At 41.7% G+C, this 13952-nt stretch overlaps 1 long non-coding RNA gene across 6 annotated transcripts in view; it reads left to right on the top strand.

Moving 5' to 3' along the window:
• LOC100936539 (uncharacterized) overlaps nt 1–13952 on the top strand; it is a 94381-nt gene that overhangs the window by 14809 nt on the left and 65620 nt on the right. For all 6 annotated transcript variants that reach the window (XR_010136196.1, XR_010136193.1, XR_010136192.1 and 3 more), the window contains exon 3: nt 2192–2295. This is a non-coding gene — a long non-coding RNA (uncharacterized LOC100936539). The remainder of the gene's footprint in view (nt 1–2191; nt 2296–13952) is intronic.

The raw sequence follows: 13952 nt of genomic DNA, 5'->3' as shown, positions 1-13952 counted from the left end.
TTTCTCTGGAAAAATCCGTCTAGCTTCCTAACTCACTGCCTCTGCCTCCCAGCTCCACCCTAGCCATTTCTTCTTATGGTGGGGGAGCATTCAGTTGCTAGGGCCAGAAACCCACTCAGAATAACTTAAGTAAATGGGGATTACTTGCACAGTGATAAGGGAATACTATGAAACCCAGTTTGAAGAATTGAAGAAGGGCTAGAGTCTGGAGCTACTCCTCCTCCTCCCTTTCTCTCAATTATCTTTGTCTCTGCTCCATCCTCTCCCCTTTGTCAAGCATACTCTGTTAGCACATGACCTTAAATGACTGTCTAACTCAGTCCTTGAGCCCACAGAATCTTGTGAGTCTAGCACTCACAGATAAAAAACGCCCTCAGGCTTTCAGTGTCCCAACTCCAAGTTCTAGATAAAGATGTCTGATTGGTTAAAGTGGGTCATGTTTAAAGTGGGTCTACTCCCAATTCAGTTATTGGTGGCCAGGGCCATGAGCCACATGGTTGCCCCTTGGGGCAGTGGGCAAGGTAAAGTTCACAAGATGTGGTGGGGAGGAAATGACCACTGTAACTCTGTGGTCCAGTTCTCACACCCATATTGTGATTTTTGCTCCCCTTCAAGTTTGCCCTTGATATTGTCTCTAACTGAATTCTGTTTTCTCCCATGGTTAGATTTATACCAGATCCAGGACCTTTTAGGGAGGGCTGTGGTCCTGTCCCCTGAGGGAAGCTCTGATCTAAGACTGCTCCCTCATGGAAATTAAGGAGAAGGGGAAAGCCTAGGCTACAGATGGAGAAGGATGAGTCATTCCAGCAGCCATGGCCAAGGGAACTCCTGGAGACGTAGGGACTCTTTATTTGGCCACTCACCATCATGCAGGCCCCCAATGGGGGCAAGGCAAGGAAGGACATAGAAAGGCTGCTCAAGTGCATTTCTGGTTTTGCTTCCTACTGCAAATGACTCTTGTCATATGACTGGGGGAATGCGGTGGTGGCAATAAGCAGAAAAAGTTGAGTCTAAGAGTTGATTTCTGAATTCTCTTATTAGGGTCAATGTAGTCTAAAGAAGTTGACTTTTGAGAAAATAAATCTTTTCTGTTGTCTGCAGCCAGACTAAGGATTTAGTGGTGAATGGTAGGTGGGAACATAGTGGGACTCTGACTGGTTATACGGCCTCTGTGAGGCTCAATTCTTTTGTCTCTAAAAGAGAACTGTCTACCTGGTGAGAGAAGATCTTTTGGGAGCCCACTAAACTCTAACATAATGTTATTATACAGTAAGTTCTCACTTAATGTCATCGATCGGTTCTTGGAAACTATAGCTTTAAGCAAAATGACATATAACAAAAGCACTTTTTTCTCATCAATGTTATAACAAAACATTAAAGGAAGTGACATTATTTATGAACCTGCTGCATGTTGTTTTGCTTAAAGTTACAGATTCCAAGAACCTATCAATGACATTAAGTGAGGACTTACTGTACTAGTATCATTTATAACTTATAAAAATGACTTAATTAATATACCACAAACTATGCAGATTTCATGTTAGAGACCAGATAAATGTGAATGTTTTGTTAAAATGTCTCTCTTCTCTATTTTACCAGTCTTCACCAAACTCCTCCCTCCAGAATATTCCTCCAGAATATAAAATGCCTCACCAACATGAGACAACAGCAGGAAGCACCCATTTGTAGTAATCCTCTGTATGGAGGAGGCTGTTACATAACCACAAAGGCACAAAGCTGCAGTTTTGAGAACATCTTCCCACGCCAGTTCTAAGCATTGACCTCAACTATGGTTGCTAACACAAGAATCCGCACTGGTGACTTTTGAGCCATCAATCATCCTTTCCTAACACATGATTCTTTTGGAAAAGTATGTGAGATTGGAGATTACCTGTGATGGTTTGGATTTAGATTTTGCCTCAAGGTTTAGGCAATGGTAAATAGGCTAGGCAGGAGTTTAATAGGAATTAAGGTGATTTGATAATTCCTGGGCCACTGCAAATAGAAAGCGTTGGCAATTTTGTCATTTGGGCTGCCTCTGATTGAAGGTGCAGGCCTGTTTCATGAAGTTCTGAAACATGAACTGGCTGTATCTGCGTCAAAGTCAGTGGTAACCAGGTTAATAGCACTGATAACCATGTTCATTTTACAGGAAACACAAACACGAATCACTTGTTCTTTTCTTTTACAGTGGTCTCAAATAGTCAAGACCCCCTGCTGGGGGGAGCGTCTATCCTGCTCTGTGGAAGAAATGGGCATGCCAGATGCCTGGAAGATCAGAGGCTCACATTCCAGGTGGGTCACCCTGATTCTTCTCATCAGAATCAACTAGAGAGATGGGCTCCCTCTCCATCCCTACCCAGGGGCATTGGTCAAGCTGAAAGCAAAGACAATCCATTGCCCCCAGGAGAACTGGTCTTACTCTAAATCAGGGGCCTGCAAACTGTTTATGTGGATGTCTGGATAGTACATTTTTTGCCTGTGTGGGCCTTCCAGTCTGTCTTAGTTACTCAACTCTGTGATTTTCGAGCAACCATTAGACAGTATGTAAATGAATGAGCATGGCCCCATCTGGCCCTCCACCCACAGGCCATAGTTTGCTGACTCCTGCAAGAGTAAAACTCTTTATGAACTAGAGAGTTCCAGGCTTGAACATGGGTCCAGAAAATACGGGAAGGCAAACCTCACACATTTGTGGTTGTGTGCCTCCTAAGTGTTTTGTGTCACTGTTGGCTTCCAATTCCTAGGAAGGGCCTTGGCCACCAACCATATGTTGACCCAGGGAGAAAAGGACTTTTGGGAGTGAGAGTCAGAGAATGGGTACCATGTACCCTTCAGAGCCCTCAGCTTTTAGACTGACACAGCAACAGATCATAGTCTCCTAAATTCTCTGGCTTAAAGCATGGAGCCACACTTATCCTGCCAGGCTGGGGTCCCAGTTCTTGGATGGGGCTAGCAGTAGCCATGAGGAGTGGGCATGTGGCTAGTACAGGAGAAGGAATGCTAGGTGGCACTTGGTCAGCAACTTTCCAATATCATGTTTCTTAATTGTATCACCAAATGTGTATTATTGTCCTGTCTTTTTCTTTTTTTAATTATTATTATACTTGATAAGTTTTAGGGTACATGTGCACAACATGCAGGTTTGTTACATATGTATACATGTGCCATGATGGTGTGCTGCATCCATTAACTCGTCACTTAGCATTAGGTATATATCCTAATGCTATCCCTCCCCCCTCCCCACACCCCACAACAGTCCCCGGTGTGTGATGTTCCCCTTCCTGTGTCCATGTGTTCTCATTGTTCAATTCCCACCTATGAGTGAGAACATGGGGTGTTTGGTTTTCTGTCCTTGCGATAGTTTGCTGAGAATGATGGTTTCCAGTTTCATCCGTGTCCCTACAAAGGACATGAACTCACCATTTTTTATGGCTGCATAGTATTCCATGGTGTATATGTGCCACATTTTCTTAATCCAATCTATCATTGTTGGACATTTGGGTTGGTTCCAAGTCTTTGCTATTGTGAATAGTGCCACAATAAACATACGTCTGCATGTGTCTTTAAAGCAGCATGATTTATAATCCTTCGGGTATATACCCAGTAATGGGATGGCTGGGTCAAATGGTATTTCTAGTTCTAGATCCCTGAGGAATCGCCACACTGACATCCACAATGGTTGAACTAGTTTACAGTCTCACCAACAGTGTAAAAGTGTTCCTATTTCTCCACATCCTCTCCAGTACCTGTTGTTTCCTGACTTTTTAATGATTGCCATTCTAACTGGTGTGAGAAGGTATCTCATTGTGGTTTTGATTTGCATTTCTCTGATGGCCAGTGATGATGAGCATTTTTTCATGTTTTTTGGCTGCATAAATATGTATCCCAATTGCCTCAGGTGAAACCTGATACATGGAGGATGTGTCTTCTTTTGAGAAGTGTCTGTTCATATCCTTTGCCCACTTTTTGATGGGATTGTTTGTTTTTTTCTTGTAAATTTGTTTGAGTTCATTGTAGATTCTGGATATTAGCCCTTTGTCAGATGAGTAGGTTGCAAAAATTTTCTCCCATTCTGTAGGTTGCCTGTTCACTCTCATGGTAGTTTCTTTTGCTGTGCAGAAGCTCTTGAGTTGAATTAGATCCCATTTGTCAATTTTGGCTTTTGTTGCCATTGCTTTTGGTGTTTTAGACAGGAAGTCCTTGCCCATGCCTATGTCCTGAATGGTATTGCCTAGGTTTTCTTCTAGGGTTTTTATGGTTTTAGGTCTAACATGTAAGTCTTTAATCCATCTTGAATTAATTTTTGTATAAGGTGTAAGGAAGGGATCCAGTTTCAGCTTTCCACATATGGCTAGCCAGTTTTCCCAGCACCATTTATTAAATAGGGAATCCTTTCCCCATTGCTTGTTTTTGTCAGGTTTGTCAGAGATCAGATAGTTGTAGATATGTGGCATTATTTCTGAGGGCTCTGTTCTGTTCCATTGGTCTATATCTCTGTTTTGGTACCAGTACCACGCTGTTTTGGTTACTGTAGCCTTGTAGTATAATTTGAAGTCAGGTAGCATGATGCCTCCAGCTTTGTTCTTTTGGCTTAGGATTGACTTGGCGATGCAGGCTCTGTTTTGGTTCCATATGAACTTTAAAGTAGTTTTTTCCAATTCTGTGAAGAAAGTCATTGGTAGCTTGATGGGGATGGCATTGAATCTATCAATTACCTTGGGCAGTATGGCCATTTTCACGATATTGATTCTTCCTACCCATGAGCATGGAATGTTCTTCCATTTGTTTGTATCCTCTTTTATTTCATTGAGCAGTGGTTTGTAGTTCTCCTTGAAGAGGTCCTTCACATCCCTTGTAGATTGGATTCCTAGGTATTTTATTCTCTTTGAAGCAATTGTGAATGGGAGTTCACTCATGATTTGGCTCTCTGTTTGTCTGTTACTGGTGTATAAGAATGCTTGTGATTTTTGTACATTGATTTTGTATCCTGAGACTTTGCTGAAGTTGCTTATCAGCTTGAGGAGATTTTGGGCTGAGACAATGGGGTTTTCCAGATATACAATCATGTCATCTGCAAACAGGGACAATTTGACTTCCTCTTTTCCTAATTGAATACCCTTTATTTCCTTCTCCTGCCTGATTGCCCTGGCCAGAACTTCCAACACTATGTTGAACAGGAGTGGTGAGAGAGGGCATCCCTGTCTTGTGCCCGTTTTCGAAGGGAATGCTTCCAGTTTTTGCCCATTCAGTATGATATTGGCTGTGGGTTTGTCATAGATAGCTCTTATTATTTTGAGATATATCCCATCAATACCTAATTTATTGAGAGTTTTTAGCATGAAGGCTTGTTGAATTTTGTCAAAGGCCTTTTCTGCATCTATTGAGATAATCATGTGGTTTTTGTCTTTGGTTCTGTTTATATGCTGGATTACATTTATTGATTTGCATATGTTCAACCAGCCTTGCATCCCAGGGATGAAGCCCCCTTGCTCATGGTAGATAAGCTTTTTGATGTGCTGCTGGATTCTGTTTGCCAGCATTTTATTGAGGATTTTTGCATCAATGTTCATCAAGGATATTGGTCTAAAAGTCTCTTTTTTGGTTGTGTCTGCCCGGCTTTGGTATCAGGATGGTGCTGGCCTCATAAAATGAGTTAGGGAGGATTCCCTCTTTTTCTATTGACTGGAATAGTTTCAGAAGGAATGGTACCAGCTCCTCTTTGTACCTCTGGTAGAATTTGACTGTGAATCCATCTGGTGCTGGACTTTTTTTGGTTGTTAAGCTATTGATTATTGCCACAATTTCAGAGCCTGTTATTGGTCTATTCAGAGATTCAACTTCTTCCTGGTTTAGTCTTGGGAGGATGTATGTGTCGAGGAATTTATCCATTTCTTCTAGATTTTCTAGTTTATTTGGGTAGAGGTGTTTATAGTATTCTCTGATGGTAGTTTGTATTTCTGTGGGATCGGTGGTGATATCCCCTTTATCATTTTTTATTGTGTCTATTTGATTCTTCTCTCTTTTCTTCTTTGTCTTGCTAGCAGTCTATCAATTTTGTTGATCTTTTCAAAAAACCAGCTCCTGGATTCATTAATTTTTTGAAGGGTTTTTTGTATCTCTATTTCCTTCAGTTCTGCTCTGATCTTATTATTTCTTGCCTTCTGGTAGCTTTTGAATGTGTTTGCTCTTGCTTTTCTAGTTCTTTTAATTGTGATGTTAGGGTGTCAATTTTAGATCTTTCCTGCTTTCTCTTGTGGGCATTTAGTGCTATAAATTTCCCTCTACACACTGCTTTGAATGTGTCCCAGAGATTCTGGTATGTTGTGTCTTTGTTCTTGTTGGTTTCAAAGAACATCTTTATCTCTGCCTTCATTTCATTACGTACCCAGTAGTCATTCAGGAGCAGGTTGTTCAGTTTCCATGTAGTTGAGTGGTTTTGAGTGAGTTTCTTAATCCTGAGTTCTAGTTTGATTGCACTGTGGTCTGAGAGATAGTTTGTTATCATTTCTATTCTTTTACATTTGCTGAGGAGTGCTTTACTTCCAAGTATGTGGTCAATTTTGGAATAGGTGTGGTGTGGTGCTGAAAAAAATGTATATTCTGTTGATTTGGGGTGGAGAGTTCTGTAGATGTCTATTAGGTCCACTTGGTGCAGAGCTGAGTTCAATTCCTGGGTATCCTTGTTAACTTTCTGTCTCCTTGATCTGTCTAATGTTGACAGTGGGGTGTTAAAGACTCCCATTATTATTGTGTGGGAGTCTAAGTCTCTTTGTAGGTCACTCAGGACTTGCTTTATGAATCTGGGTGCTCCTGTATTGGGTGCATATATATTTAGGATGGTTAGCTCTTCTTGTTGAATTGATCCCTTTACCATTATGTAATGGCCTTCTTTGTCTCTTTTGATCTTTGTTGGTTTAAAGTCTGTTTTATCCGAGACTAGGATTGCAACCCCTGCCTTTTTTTGTTTTCCATTTGCTTGGTAGATCTTCCTCCATCCCTTTATTTTGAGCCTATGTGTGTCTCTGCATGTGAGATGGGTTTCCTGAATACAGCACACTGATGGGTCTTGACTCCTTATCCAATTTGCCAGTCTGTATCTTTTAATTGGAGCATTTAGCCCATTTACATTTAAAGTTAATATTGTTATGTGTGAATATGATCCTGTCATTATGATGTTAGCTGGTTATTTTGCTCGTGCAGTTTCTTCCTAGCCTTGATGGTCTTTACAATTTGGCATGTTTTTTCAGTGGCTGGTACTGATTGTTCCTTTCCATGTTTAGTGTTTCCTTCAGGAGCTCTTTTAGGGCAGGCCTGGTGGTGACAAAATCTCTCAGCATTTGCTTGTCTGTAAAGGATTTTATTTCTCCTTCACTTATGAAGCTTAGTTTGGCTGGATATGAAATTCTGGCTTGAACATTCTTTTCTTTAAGAATGTTGAATATTGGTCCCCACTCTCTTCTGGCCTGTAGAGTTTCTGCTGAGAGATCAGCTGTTAGTCTGATGGGCTTCCCTTTGTGGGTAACCCATCTTTTCTCTCTGGCTGCCCTTAACATTTTTTTCCTTCATTTCAACTTTGGTGAATCTGACAATTATGTGTCTTGGAGTTGCTCTTCTCGAGGAGTATCTTTTTGGCATTCTCTGTATTTCCTGAATTTGAATGTTGGCCTGCCTTGCTAGATTTGGGAAGTTCTCCTGGATAATATCCTGCAGAGTGTTTTCCAACTTGGTTCCATTCTCCCTGTCACTTTCAGGTACACCAATCAGACATAGATTTGGTCTTTTCACATAGTCCCATATTTCTTGGAGGTTTTGTTCATTTCTTTTTATTCTTTTTTCTCTAAACTTCTCTTCTTGCTTCATTTCATTCATTTCCTCTTCCATCACTGATACCCTTTCTTCCAGTTGATCGCATCAGCTACTGAGGCTTCTGCATTCATCACGTAGCTCTCGTGCCTTGGTTTTCAGCTCCATCAGGTCCTTTAAGGACTTCTCTGCATTGGTTATTCTAGTTATCCATTCCTCTAATTTTTTTTCAAAGCTTTTAACTTCTTTGCCATTGGTTCGAATTTCCTCTTGTAGCTCAGAGTAGTTTGATAATCTGAAGCCTTCTTCTCTCAACTCATCAAAGTCATTCTCCATCCAGCTTTGTTCCCTTGCTGGTGAGGAGCTGCGTTCCTTTGGAGGAGGAGAGGCGCTCTGATTTTTAGAGTTTCCAGTTTTTCTGCTCTGTTTTTTTTCCCATCTTTGTGGTTTTATCTACCTTTGGTCTTTGGTGATGGTGATGTACAGATGGGTTTTGGTGTGGATGTCCTGTTTGTTAGTTTTCCTTCTAACAGTCAGGACCCTCAGCTGCAGGTCTGTTGGAGTTTGCTGGAGGTCCACTCCAGACCCTGTTTGCCTGGGTATCAGCAGCGGTGGCTGCAGAACAGTGGATATTGGTGAACTGCAGATGCTGCTGCCTGATCGTTCTTCTGGAAGTTTTGTCTCAGAGGAGTACCCGGCCATGTGAGGTGTCAGTCCGCCCCTACTGGGGGGTGCCTCCCAGTTAGGCTACTCAGGGGTCAGGGACCCACTTGAGGAGGCAGTCTGCCCATTCTCAGATCTCAAGCTGCGTGCTGAGAGAACCACTACTCTCTTCAAAGTTGTCAGAGAGGGACATTTAAGTCTGCAGAGGTTACTGCTGTCTTTTCATTTGTCTGTGCCCTGCCCCCAGAGGTGGAGCCTACAGACGCAGGCAGGCCTCCTTGAGCTGTGGTGGGCTCCACCCAGTTTGAGCTTCCCAGCAGCTTTGCTTGCCTAATCAAACAACTAACTCAGCAATGGCGGGCGCCCCTCCCCCAGCCTCACTGCCGCCTTGCAGTTTGATCTCGGACTGCTGTGCTAGCAATGAGCGAGACTCCATGGGCATAGGACCCTCTGAGCCAGGCGCGGGATATAATCTCCTGGTGTGCCATTTGTTAAGCCCATTGGAAAAGCACAGTATTAGGGTGGGAGTGACCCGATTTTCCAGGTGCCGTCTGTCACCGCTGTCTTTGACTAGGAAAGGGAATTCCCTTACCCCTTGTGCTTCCCGGGTGAGGGGATGCCTCGCCCTGCTTCGGCTCGTGCATGGTGCGCTGCATCCACTGTCCTGCACCTACTGTCTGGCACTCCCCAGTGAGATGAACCTGGTACCTCAGTTGGAAATGCAGAAATCACCCATCTTCTGCATCGCTCACACTGGGAGCTGTAGACCAAAGCTGTTCCTATTCGGCCATCTTGGCTCCTCCCCTGTCCTGTCTTAAAGACAAGAAATAGGAGTCACTCCTGCCAGACAGAAAGTTCCAGGCAGCAGAAGCATGACCTTGGCATTATGGCAGACAGAGAGGTGTCCTTTTCTTGTGCCTTTCCTTCAACCTGCCTGACCCCAGCTCTGCTCAGCAGTGACCCATGCTCTCTTGACCACTTGTCTCCAGCAGACCTATGATTTGTCCACCTTGCTCCATCCTGGGCTGGTAGAACTACCCCCTGTGTGGGGCTTCTCCTCCAGGGGTTCACCCAAGTTTAGAAAAGCAATAAAATAGCCAGCATGCAGACCAGCCTATCCTTTTAACAAATGTCTTTGAAGCTACCATGTTCTAAAACATTTTCAGCATGTTTTGAAGCTTTTTATTATTACTATAGGGAACACTCTGAAACTAATGCTATGGTTATAAGGAACTCGGAGCCATCCCCAATATGATTCCATTTCCCAACAAGTTCAAGAAACAGAATCCAGGCACGTAGTATATGAACAATGCCAAAAGATGCAACCAATACAGTGAAACTTCATGGTGTTAGAGACATGAAGGAGGTTGGAAATTACCCTCTAAGTTTGTTCTGTTAGCTCATTATTTACTTTTAAAGTACTGCTTGTGCAGAACCCAAGGACAGCTGCACATTTATTGCACACTTATATTCACTGCTTCCTGATGACATTAAATGTAAACGCCTGCAGCAGGGTATGGGTAAACTGTCCAGGGGAAGCACAAATTAGAAAAAATACAAAATAGGCTTCCCTGAGCCCATGAATATATGTAAGATACATTAATTAGTTCATTAGTAGGCTCCAAGACATTGCAGATGGTGGGGAAGGGGGAGGTGGGGGTAGGTGGGTGGGCAGGCACCACTGACTCAAAAGTTATTGTGAGTGGGACACTGCCAAACTCTGGGGCCTGTGTGGGTTGAGGCACATATGTTGGGGCCTCCATCAGGGCTGGGTGGAGGCCAGGGCAGGACACAGTGGTCTGGAGCTGAGGAGTACAACGCACAACTCCACAGGAGCCTCAGAGTTTAGCACGTGTGCAGGGTAGCATGTTTGGGCAATATGTGTCTGTCTGAGCGTCTTCTACAGCTGAGAGCCTGGGGTCCCCAAGGAAGTAGGGTGATGCCAGCAGGGAAGAGCCAAAAATGCTAACTGGCCTTCAAAATTCAGCATACACTGGGGATATCACGATTCCAAGCAGAGAAGCTAAAAGAAATGCAGTTCACCAGGGCATGGAGTTCAGGTGCCTTGTCCCAGGACCTATGTAGCATTGAGACTTCCCTGAGGTCCTTTAAATGATGTAATTATCAAGCCTCTTTTGAAGATCTTTTTTAAATGCTTTTTCTTGTTGCATTGTCTTTTTGTTTTCAAGGAAACATAGGTTCTTTGGTGAACTGTTTTATAACTACAGCATTTGCTGTAAGGAGGTGTTCATATTCTCTTCATGTAATAACATCAAGAAGCTGAAAGAAGTCAGAGATCTCTGGGAGGGAAATGGCTTCAGAATATGCCCCTCAGGCTGCCATAGATCTGACACCCCGAAACATTTGGAAGACAGACTAAAATTAGATTCCATAACTCAGGCTATGTGGCCTACCTGCTGGGGCTCCTATGGTCTTCTCTACCTCCACTCCCCAAGTTGTGGCAGAAGAGCCCCTTCCAAATTGTCCTGGGTCTGATTAACCTCGGTATATTACAAGGCAGGGGGTTGTCAAAGGCCAGGATGTTCTTTGCTGTCTCTCCTTGTGCTGCAGTTGTTGAAACCTGGAGTACCAACCGCGATTTCAGACAGCTTGGAGAATGTCCTTTCTGGTTCTCCAACGGGGTCTCTTATTTGATGGGTAGCTGAGAAAGAGGGAGGCAAGGGGGCTTTAGATCTTCTGGAAATCTTGATTCTTCAGAGTTGATTGACTCATCTCTTCCCTAGAGTCGGCGACAGGCAAATTCACAATTTCACTCAATGCTTGCAAATCCCAACAGAGGTGAATAGCTCAAAAATGTCCAGTATTCTGGGCTAGAACTTGATGACAGAAAGAGATACAGAAGGAAAACAGTGTCCTACCACAAAGTAGCAAAGACACATTGCCTTTGTGTCAACACACTTATACTGAAAGTTTGGTTCTGCCACTCATAATGAAGTGACCTACTGCTAATTGTTAACTTCTCTGAGTCTCAATTTGCTCATCCATAAAAATAATGCCTCAGTGTTGCAGTGAAGGCTTACTATAAAGTGACTAGCAGGCAGCTAGACATAGTAAGTGGTTGGTGCAAAGTAGCTGCTGTTGAGATGCTTTTCATTCTGTTTAAGCACTCATCTAGAACTGATGTGCTATTAGATCTATTTGACTGTCCTGTGAACAAAAGATAAATTGTTTCCTAGGAGTATTTTATTTTTCTAAGCTAAACACTTGGTGCATAGGAGCTTACCACTTGCGTTTAATTTTCTTGTTTTGTATAAAATAAGCTGAAAAACTAGTTCTTTTTTTGGCAGAATTTAATCATCAAACCTATTTTTAAAATGCTCTTTGTGTACTTTCTTTCCTTTCTGGAAAATTCCTTTTGGTATTTAGGAAAATGTTTAATTTTGTTCTAATGGTTACCTTTGTAGTACTCTTTATTACCTTTTAAAAAAAATTTTAATCTTTTACCCTCTGGTCTGTCAGTTTTAAATGGTATCTTTTGGCTCCCTATTACTTACAGTGTAAACTCAATGATAATTATTCTACTTTCTTCTTTCTTACCCACTTCTCCCATTTTAAAAATTGTACTATTTGTATTCTGTTAGAAAATGCAGTGTTTAACTACCATTCTTATACCCATATCTCCAACCTTGTATTAGACCTAGATCTATATATGAAATGCTCACCTTCAATCCTCCTGTTGAAGTGTCCACAGTCAGCTCTCAGTTGAATAAAGTACACTTAATTCTGCAGTGGATTCATCAGGCAGGACACGTGAGCACAGTATTCTTGTGTTCTTGCATCTTCAAAACTGTTTTTCTATATCGTTAATATTTGAAGAACAGCTTGGCTAGATATAAAGTTCTTGATTTGCATTTTCTCAAGCTTCTCAAAGTGCTGCTTCATTCACGTCTCGATCTGTATGTTGTTGTTGAGAAATCCAATGTCAGTCGAATCCTCTTCTCCTTTCAAGCTATTTTATGTTTTCTCCAAAAGGCCGTATGGATTCCTTTCTTTCTCTTTAAAGCTTAGCAGTTCTACTAGGATATGGTTCTGATATAATAATGCCAGGTCAACTTTTTCAAGTGAACCCTTTCACTTGTAGATTCAATACCTGATTTATTTCCAGAAAGTTTTCTGGGATTATAATTTTAAATAATGGTTATATTCCATTGTTTTGCTCTCCTCGTTCAAGAATTCCAGCTGGACATCCTTGGCCGGTCTTTCACTTCAATCACTTTCCTCTGACCTTTTTTATTTCTTTCTTTACCTCCCTTTTGCTCTCTTGTTTTTTCCTGCTTTTCTTCAATGCCTTTTATTAAATTTCCATTTAAATTTATTCTCCCTTGGGCCTCATAATTTTGTCTACATTTCTGGTACGATTTTGCCATTTTCTTTGATATTCTTCCTATGTTCAATGACTATCATTTCATTTCTTCCTTTTCTTCTTTCGAGTTTTATATTTCTGATTCTTTTTATATATCTCCAAATTCTATTTTGAGGAAATTTAATTTTTGTGGGAGTATTATGTTACGGTTTTCCTCAGCTCATGGTTCCCCCCACCATACCCTGCCCCTGAGGTGAGGGAGTACTTTCTTCAGCTGAATTACCTTGGTTCATTTTTTACAATTTTATTTGGATATGATTGCTGTTTTTCTGTACCTCTTCATTCTGTGGAGAGAGTTCCTCGTGTGACAGCAGCATTTCCTTTCAGTTCTGCCCTTTTCTGTGAAGTTTCTTTTATGGAAGATGTTGATGGTGAAGCTAGGAAGAAAAAAAGGGACTACTGTGTCTTTTTTCCTAGAAACATTAATTTTATCTTTTCTTTTTTCTTTCCTTTCACTACTCTTTCACGGAGGAATACCACCACTTCTCTGTATCTCATCCTCCCTAAGAAGCAGTGCTTCTCCAGGGCTGCCACTTCTGGGCCTCACTCATTTCAAATCTCTTCCCTGCAGCTGGTGGTGTGAACTGCCAAGTTCCAAATTGTGTAGAGGATTTCTTAACTTAGTTGGGCTTTCTTTTGAGAGTGTGCATACCTTATGTAAGTTCTTAATGCCCTCTACTATTTTTGATACCATTCTTTAATACTTCCCTACTTCACTTTCCATACCCATAGGCTTGAAGCAGTAGGCAAAAGGTAACTGTTAGAATATGGTGCATTTTTCTACTTGCTGATCATTTACAGCTTGTAGTATTCTCCAATTCTTAGTAATGCTAAAGCCATATGTTATTTTCTATTTTCACTCTATTTATTTTAAGAGTTTTGTAAGTTGTATGGGGAGATTTGAAGTCAGGCAGCTGCCATCATTTTCCATTCCTGTTTGGTGTTCATTGAACTTCTTGGATTTTCATGTTGATATTTTTCATCAAATTTGGAAAAAATTTTGACTGCCTATTTTTTCAAAACTTTTTTATCTCCAATCTCTATTCTTTTTTTTTTAGTCTCAAATCTCTCTTTTTCTGGGGACTTTAATTACATTAAT

This window comes from Pongo abelii, chromosome 12 (assembly GCF_028885655.2).
Source record: "Pongo abelii isolate AG06213 chromosome 12, NHGRI_mPonAbe1-v2.0_pri, whole genome shotgun sequence".
Lineage (NCBI taxonomy): Eukaryota > Metazoa > Chordata > Mammalia > Primates > Hominidae > Pongo > Pongo abelii.
The sequence above is the reverse complement of the archived record's forward strand: the minus strand, read 5'-3'. Positions and strand labels throughout refer to the sequence as shown.